General features: G+C 34.4%; 1 long non-coding RNA gene across 1 annotated transcript; it reads right to left on the bottom strand.

Annotated features, from left to right (window-relative positions):
• Positions 1-228: 228 nt before the first annotated feature.
• On the bottom strand, positions 229-3908 carry LOC128548304 (uncharacterized). The gene is made up of 3 exons (XR_008366927.1): positions 3837-3908; positions 2779-2898; positions 229-612 (listed from the first exon to the last, which is right to left on the bottom strand). It is a non-coding gene; the product is annotated as an uncharacterized LOC128548304 (long non-coding RNA).
• Positions 3909-8381: the final 4473 nt, after the last annotated feature.

Below are 8381 nucleotides of genomic sequence, written 5' to 3' on the forward strand. Positions count from 1 at the left end.
CTCTCGACATATGCACCTTAAGAAAATACAAAATAAGAGCCTTACATAGCTTCCGGGGCCAGATTTATGAAATTGCTAAGTAGGGGTCCGGTTTTGTTAATGCTAAGACGGGGCATGATTCAACGATTTGGTAATGGAAGTCCTTGGTATTTCATTTACCCGCTTCTTAAAGTTTTTCCATGTTAAAACTGCTCATTATAGAATAATCCCGTTATACGTATGTTAAAATTAAAATAGTCATGACAAATGAAAGCTTTCTACCGACTTTAAACTGCATATTTTACCTAAAGTGAAATGCTTAATTTGACTGATTTAATGAAAAATGCACCAACTTTCACTCTGTGGTGTCGGCCCGGTACAATTTCTCCTTCTTTGCTGTATAGTAAAACGAACACTTTTGGAAATGGATTCAGCGGCGAATTTCACAACAAAAAGTTTACAGCATTGAGAGCTCTGTATTTCTGATCGTATTCAATAAATCATAAAGAAACACTATTATCAACAATGAACTTCTTTGCTACATATCAAAGTACTCAGTCACTCTTTATGATTTCTCACCCACATCTGTCATGGCCGCCAGTCTGGAATAGCTTTTCGCATAGAAATGTTGTCCTGAAAAAAAACACACGAACAAAACAACTGTTAAAGACATCAGAAATGACACAAAATGTTTAACAAGTCAAAGAAGAGATGGCTTCAAATTGGGAACTTCAAATTTCAAAGAACTGCTTCCTAGGATACAACGACCCGGAAGTACTTCAATACTTGGGTGACACCCTATGTGTCAAGTTAACGCTTCTTAACAATATTACTACATTTCCAAGTCGGCTTCGGAAAAGTCTGGTTTTTATCGCATTCGTTTTGTCTTCATTGTTTAAGTTAATTGGTTTCTTTGGTTTAACTTTCGATAACTCTAGATGAAACAGGTCTCTAATTATTAAGAATGTGAACCGTTCTTGCTTTTGCTTTGCTTCTGAAAATGGTTTAGAATCTGCACAGCAATGTTAATCTCAAAATTTGTCTTTTTAGACCTTATTACTGTCACTGGCCCACATTGAATAAATTTGAATCTATGATGTCTGCAAAATCAAAAAAAGTTATTTGCAACCTGGCTAAATTCATATATTTTGCTAAAAAACTTCAAATTCCTTAGAGTTTTCCAAGCTAGTAATAATTCTGATATAGATATTGTTGTCTTGTTAAACATTGAAACATATTGCTATTGTATTACTGGTAATGTTTCACTGAATATATCTCTCCTGAAAATTATGTTTGTACCATCTAGTTCCAGATTTTGGTAGATCTATGTTTACATTGTACATATTTTTGTATAGGCTATAAACATTGTAATGAATGTTTTATGCTTGAATAAATTATTCGTATTCGTATTCGTATTCGTATTCGTCTTTTTAGATCTTGTGTGCTATTTTTACGGCTTTTATTGGAATATATATCTAAACTGCAGTTTGAAATGAAATAAATTATTATACTTTCAAAGTCTTAATAATGTTATTTAGATACATGTATTGAATTATCAGAGTATGTGCCGGTAATTTCTTCACATGTGTTGTGAAATCATAGTAAATGTTCGAAGGTTAAAGTTTAAAGAATTTTTTTAAACCATTGAATTACCACAGAAGAAAACATAATTCAGAGCCAATATTTATCATAAAACACATTGCAAGTTTAATAGACGCAGTGATCATTTTGATACTTAATCATACTATAAAGAGGTCATGTTCTAAGATCTCTCTCACAGACGACCGTGATTCGAAGCCCGAAACCGACCATGTCTCTTATGAAAGAAAGTGGACATTTTCTTTAAGAAGATTTGAATATGGTGCCGGTTCTTCCCAGGAACGATGGTTCGATAAACTGACCACAATACAACTGGCATTAAATTTCATAAAATGAAATATACATAAAGACTAATAAGTTGAAGGTAAAATCATTTATGAATACATGCAAAAACGTTGACACTATCTAGTTTCTTAGTAAATTGTTGCAAAGCTAATAGTACTGAAAAAGAAGTAAAGCCAATTTCAGTCCCTTTCGATCTACAAAAAAGATGAGAATCGGTTTCAAGCGTATACATCGCAGACCGATTCTTCGTTCAAACGACTTGAGACATTTACAGGCTCAGTAAACTTCGATACAAAAAAAAAAACAAAAAAAAAACATATATTTTTACCAACAATATCATCGAAACAAAAACGTGCCTAGCAATAAACTAACATTTTTGGTAACAATAATTTCAAACATTTGGTTACAATCAAGGCAGTCGAGTACAATCATTACAGGTTGTAATGCCTCAATTCACATTCTAAAATAAAAGAACTCTTATCAACAAGAATTTTTCTTAAATGCATATTTGTCACAAAATTTTCTTTTGAACCCATTTATTAATATACTAAATGCACTTCAGTTGAAATTAATGAAGAACAATAATTAATAAAAAAAAAATAAAGGGGAAAAGCGCTACCTTTCCGACCAAAAGTAAATCATAAATGACCATATTTTGAAATTCGAAATGATTTTCAAATTTACTTTGATTGAGAAGTTGGGCACCAGATCATACTAAGGGTCATTGAAACACAGGACCAAAATATCCACCCTTTACGGTCTCCTGCAAACCACGGAAGTATCAGCTGTGAAAAATGTAAAGTAATGCAAATTATAGTCAATCCAAATTCTAGAAGTAAGAAGAGATGGACAAAATGTGCAATGCTTAAAATATTCCAATGTGAGATCGTAATATAATAATGTTATTAGTCTCACCGGAAAAGACCGCTCGCCGCAGTTATACATGTAAGCTCCAAGATTTCTGTGGCCTCTTTCGTGGCGCAGAAGGCTTTTTTTGGAATTATAAGCCCTTCCGCATTCCTGGCACACAAATGTCTGAAATGTAAATGCGATTTAGTACTACAATGATAATAATAATTCATATTTTTAAACCAAAAAGGACATTCTGAACAAAATGTCTTAAAATAAGATATCTGGAAATAACATATACATTTCGATTTCTTTTGGCAACTTACTATCGCTAATGTCAGATGCGCAAATGTATTTTATTCAGCCTAAAAAAAATTAAAGTTAACTCGGCTGAAACAGAATTCAATATAAACTGATGCTTTTTCAAAAACTTAACAGTATTCTTTACAAAGGTTACTATAAAATTATCTAGACATGACACTTTAATCGCGTTAGAAATGTAGTACATAAAGTGAAAGTTGATGCATTTTCAATTAAATCAGTCAAATTAAGTACTAAGTAGTTCACATTAGGTAAAAATTTTACAGTTGGCGAAAAGCTTTCATTTGTCATAACAATTTGAAATTTACCAGACATATACTCATATAGCTAGATTTTTCTTAAAGTAAGCAGTATAAACATGGAAAAAAACTTAAATGAAGCAGGTTAATGAAATACAAGACTTCCAATAACACATCTTTTAATCACGCCCCCGTCTTAGCATCAAGAAAAACGGACCCCTGCTTAGCAATTTGATAAATCTGGACTCGGAAGCTCTTTAAGGCTCTTAATTTGTAATTTCTTAAAGTGTATACGTCAAGACAACACTCGTACAAATATCCGTGTCGCAAAGTAGTCTTTTACGGCCTTTTAAAGGGTTTATCTATAGAATTTGCGAAATGTCCCCCGTCTTAACATCATCAAATTTGTTCACTTCAGATGCGCGGTTGCACTTTAAGAGAAAACGAGCGGACTTTGAAACAAAAAACTTGTAGCCGAGTGTTGGATTTTCATATGAGACGGCACTCATCCGTGTTTCTTTTTATTTGAACAAGTTGGTGAAAAGATATTTAAGAAAATGTTACCTTTATCGAGGAATCCGCCATGTTTTTGGCACCCCAGATTAGCGAAAAAGTCACGTGGTACATGCACCCTGTAAACTTCTTTGGACAGCTGTTACTATACTCGTCCAAAAAAATGTTTTTTTCAAATATGGCACTCGAAGAACAATCTTACAAAGAAAAAACAAACTTAAGAGATAGTCCTTGTCAAAACAAAACCAAAGTGTTAACCTTAATAAGCGGTATAATAGTAGATACAAGTAATTTTAAAATCTTTAGAAATGTCATGCACATGTAAATAACAGGGCGGTGCTTATCGGGCCGACATATGAGGATTGCAGAACCGTGCAAGTCGACATATTTGAATCAAAGAAGGGTGCTTATCAGATCGACATATTAGAATAGTAGAACAGTGCCTATCAGATCGACATATGGGAATAGGAAGATTGTGCTTATCAGGTCGAAATAAAAAGATAGCCGGTCGGTGCATATTAGGTCGACAAATGGAAATATCTGGGCGGTGTTAGCCAGATCGACATATGGGGACAGCAGGGCGGCTCTTTTCAGGTCGACATATGGAATACCAGGGCGCTGCTTATCACGTCGACCTATGGGGATATCTAGGTGTTGCTTATCAGGTCGACAGACAGGAATAGCAGGGCGTTGTTTGTCAAGTCGACATACGGGCATATCAGAGCGGTGCTTGTCCGGTGGACATGTGATTTAATTAAGACAATTTTATCTGACTCACATTGTTGGTATTAGATGAATGACAGCACAATCCCTTTCACCTCCTTCTTTCCACCCTATCCCATTTTTTTATCTTTCATGTAATCAAAATGTACTTGATGTGTATGTTAACCTTTAGCCTGTTGGCGGCTAGTGATTCTGTCTTTGCTACCAGTGCAGACCAAGGTCAGCCTGCACATCATGGTCTGCACTGTTCGCCATTCAGTCTGTATCTTTTTGGTAAGCACCCCTTTTAACAGTTAATGGTACTGTCCAAATTGAAAGATGGACAAGTTCATTATAGAAATTTAGCAGGGGAAGTGTTAAGCATTCCGTCTACTATATCTTTCCAATACAGTTTCTTTCTATGGCTGATCTGCTTTGACATTGGTGGCTCTGGTCGTAGTTATTGCTTCTAGTCTACTCTTACCTTTATGGTTAGTATAGGTTACAAATAAATCCATATTGTCTTACACTTACTGAATTCGTTATAACTTTACGATTTACTTACAGGTACTTACATATAACAGCGATCATAACAATGACAGTCCCTTACAACTAACGAATACTGAAACAAAATGAAGATTTATTTTCATACTGGGAACGGGTGGTGGGTTTGGAGTAAATACTGTAAGTTCATTATTAACCACATAAACATGGTTCATTTTATAAATATATCAAGGCGACCTGCTATCTGTTAGCACTACGAGCACGCAACTTTTCCAGTCTTTTTCAAGTCAACAAAATGTTTTCTTTTTTTTTCAAAATATATAATAGTTATTTCTAGGAGTGTCTTTGACGAAACGTACGTGTTATTAATTCTAACACTCAGTTCCCACTACAGGGAACGGATATGATATATTTCTAAGATCCAAATTGTTCAATTATATTTCAGGAAAGAAAACAATTAAATCTAGTCGTTCTGCAAATAGACATTGACACGTGCAAATATTTACAATTGTCGCCAAAGGAAATAATACAAGTATTACTAATGCTTTGACCTAGGCAAAAAGGTATTCCGTAACACCGACCGACTTCCCCCAAAACGGGCGAATGCCAGTAAAAAAGACAAGAAAAAAAAATCAAATATAAGTTTCAAACAAATTAATGATTACGGTGATAGTTGTCATATATTGTACGATGATACGAAAGAAAATAATATTTATAATGAAAAATGTACATAGACTACTACATTGTATATTTTATCAAATCGAAATCATCGACATTTCAAAATTCGTCTTCCAAGAGTAATCATGACGCATGAAAAGAGTTAACAAGAGCGCCGCCAGGCGGGGCAATATACGCCCGACGGGTTACATCAGAGGATGGGGGCAAAATTTAAAGAACTTGACTGTTGAAGCCCAAAGGACAAGAACAACAAAAAGAAGAAATTCCACAAAAATTCTAAGTACACAAACAAATTCTTACAAGGTAAAGTTATGTCAAGATACATCTAAGAATTGGATGTACCATCCATGTTGTACCACAGAAAAGTGGTCTCGGTTTTTCCCTACGGCCAATAATAAAAAAGTTTCAAAATAAGCTATTTATAGTAACAAAAAAAGGAAAGTAATACAAAAAAAATATTGTAAGAGAACAAAAAAGGGATCTGCCAAATAAAAACAAGAGCACTGCAATGCAGAGCAATATACACAAAGCAAAGTCATATATGACATTTAACCACTGTGTGACATTGACCTTGAAGCTAGTCATCCGAAACAAGCGCTCTGCATGTCGTCTCAGTGTGGTGAACATTTGTGTCAAGTTATTTGAAATCCTTTAAGCAGTTCAAGAGTTACAGAGCGGACATGAAACACACTCATATGACCTTTGACCCCTAAGTGTGACATTGACCTTGAAGCTAGTCATCCGAAACAAGCGCTCTGCACGTCGTCTCAGTGTGGTGAACGGTATTTATGTGACATCCCCATTGTTCTCTCTATTGTTCTAACAGTCACATAAAAAGAAAAAGGTCACATAAACAGAACGGAATGAATGACATCAAAGAGAAAGTACCGTTATGCAGTCACTTAACCATCATTTCGCGGGCACGAAATTGCTAACGGACGGACAGACGGACGGACGGACGGACGGACACCGGGGGTATAACATAATACGTCCCTTCGGGCGTATAAAAATGTACCTAATTTACATACCGACCGAGGGATTCAAAATCTCATTACCTTGCGAACTGCAGTTGCTAAAATCTGTTAATGCAATGTACATGTATATTTTCTAGTATAAAAAATGTATTATTTTAAAAAGAAGTGAAAATCGGCTTCTCTAGGAAATCTGAAAATAAATAAATAAATGAACAAAAACAAAACCAAACCGATGTCGGGGTCAAAATTTCCCAGTGTTACTGCGCGGTGCCCTGTCAAAATCTATCGTGTGATGCTTTGTTGTTGTAGTTGATGAAAACGTGGCCTTAGGTAACACATCTCTACGATTAGTCAGCATTAGTTTGAACAAGAACAAAAACAGCATTAAAACATTTAATCCGTAGATATGAAATTAGTACAAAGTCATATATTTTACCATTTATAAGCGCAAAGTAATTCATATTTGCAGTGCGGCTACAAAGGTTTTGTTTCCATTCGTTTCGATTGTTTTGTCGTAATAAAAGATTTGTAACAAGAATAAAGATGTTCATCCTTAAACGTTCTTTTCATATTTCTTGACATGGCTGCGTGTCCGTACTGAAGAAAAGCAATTCTAAAAAAGCAAAACATGTTGTGGTCTGTTTGATAAAAGAATTATAACGAATATGTAATATTTTCAAGGATATATGACGATGATCCTTCCGTTTGAACAGTCTGGTATATGGATTATTGTGTCACGTTAGACGGCATCAGCCATAAAGAGCGTTAATTTTTCTAGCACAACGTGTTTATAAAGATTTACGAATAGAATAATTGAAGACTGCTGAAAGAAAGTTGCTATCGGATTTCAGAAATTGTGGGTAAATGACTTCATTAAAACTATTTAAGAGTTGTGCTAAATGCAAATATAATATGCATTTAATGTCCGGTTGCCCCCATCGGCACTGAATTTTTATACATTATTTGCCACTTTAGCAAGCGTGTTTAATTAAAACACACCGGAGAGATTATACGTCGCATGAAATTATTCCACAGGAGGTTTAACCAGTTCGTTGCATCAGAATTGATTAAAACACATTCTGCAATTTATTGAAACACACACCTTTTTCCGAACTTTATGTTAAATGCGATTTGTCATCGTTTACAATTCTTCCGACTATAAAAGACATAATTCAGAGTCCATTTGGTTTTGATTTTCATTTAAATTATCAATAATAAAAAATGAAAATTTCATTATTTCTTTGTGTTTAGCCAATTGTAAGAATATGATGAAGATTTGCTGGAGGAGACGACCATAATGGTAACACTTGGCGGCTACAATTAAACATACACACATACTTGTAACCATTTGTTGAGTCAGCTTTGATTTGTCAAGCAGCCTTGAACAGAATTTCAAAACACTTAAAGTAATGATTGTAGAAAACTAGAAAAAATGTTAATTGAATACACCTACAGAAATGTACATATACCTATCTTTACATTGTAGTTTCAATGTATTGTATTATTAGTTACTTCTTATTTAGTTAAAACAAAAAATATCCCTTCATGATACATCGCAATCGAAAAGTGGTAACCATGTTAATTCACAACGGTACAAAGTTATAGATTTTACACCCTTCGAAACGAAGAATGAACGCACATGCACCTGAAATACTTGTATAGGGTTCAAAGTACAAATTATATCAGAAATAAGACAGTTATAAATCGGTGAGTCCAAAGTACAATGTAAAGGTATGTT

This window comes from Mercenaria mercenaria, chromosome 14 (assembly GCF_021730395.1).
Source record: "Mercenaria mercenaria strain notata chromosome 14, MADL_Memer_1, whole genome shotgun sequence".
Classification (NCBI taxonomy): Eukaryota; Metazoa; Mollusca; class Bivalvia; order Venerida; family Veneridae; genus Mercenaria; species Mercenaria mercenaria.